This window comes from Heptranchias perlo, chromosome 20 (assembly GCF_035084215.1).
Source record: "Heptranchias perlo isolate sHepPer1 chromosome 20, sHepPer1.hap1, whole genome shotgun sequence".
Classification (NCBI taxonomy): domain Eukaryota; kingdom Metazoa; phylum Chordata; class Chondrichthyes; order Hexanchiformes; family Hexanchidae; genus Heptranchias; species Heptranchias perlo.
The window spans coordinates 17,656,643-17,657,576 of NC_090344.1; positions in this window are offsets into that span (position 1 = coordinate 17,656,643).

A 934-nucleotide genomic window follows, 5' to 3' on the forward strand; every position below is an offset into this window, starting at 1 on the left:
TGACTGAAGGGAATGGGATGCAGTAATTTGATTCAGTGCGATGTTGTGACTGAAGGGCGTGGGATGTAGTGACTGAGGGGAGTGGAATGCAGTGAGTGAGGTTAATGTGATATTGTTACTGAGGGGCGTGGGATGTAGTGACTGCATGGAGTGGGATGTAGTGTCTGAGGGGAGTGAGATGTAGTGACTGAGAAGAGTGGGATGTAGTGACAGAGGGGATTGGAATGTAGTGACTGAGGGGAGTGGGATGTAATGACTGAGGGTGTGATATATCGTGACTGAGGAGAGAGGGATGCAATGACTGAGGGGAGTGTTATGTAGTGACTGAGGGGAGTGCGATGTAGTAATTGAGTGGAGTACAATGTCGTGACTAAGGGGATTGCGATGGAGTGACTGAGGGGAGTGGGATGTAGTGACCGAGGGGATTGGGATGTTGTGACTGATGACGGTGGGCTGTAGTGACTGAGGTGAGTGGGTTATAGTGACTGAGGGGAGTGAGATGTAGTTACTGAGTGGAGTTGGAGGTCTTGACTGAGTGGAGTGGGATGTAGTGAATGAGGGGAATGAGATGTAGTGTCAGAGGGGATGGGGATGTAGTAACTGAGGGGAGTGGGATGTGGTGCCTGATGGGAGTGGGATGTAGTGACTGAGGGGAGTGGGATACAGTGACTGAGGGGAGTGGGATTGGATGAGTATGGGTTATATTAAGACCAGTGTCTCCCATTCTCCGGACTCCAGTACCAGTCCGATGACCTGTTCGTGTGTTTTCACTCCTGCACTCTCCCATGTTTCTGTCCCTTTATTACAGATCCAGAGACATCCACAAGTCAGGGACCCGAGGAACAAACGAATCTAGAATCCGCTGAGAGACCGTCCTCGATCCCTGCGGGGTCTGCAGACTCAGGTATCTGTCTTATGGGTTCATTCAAACAGA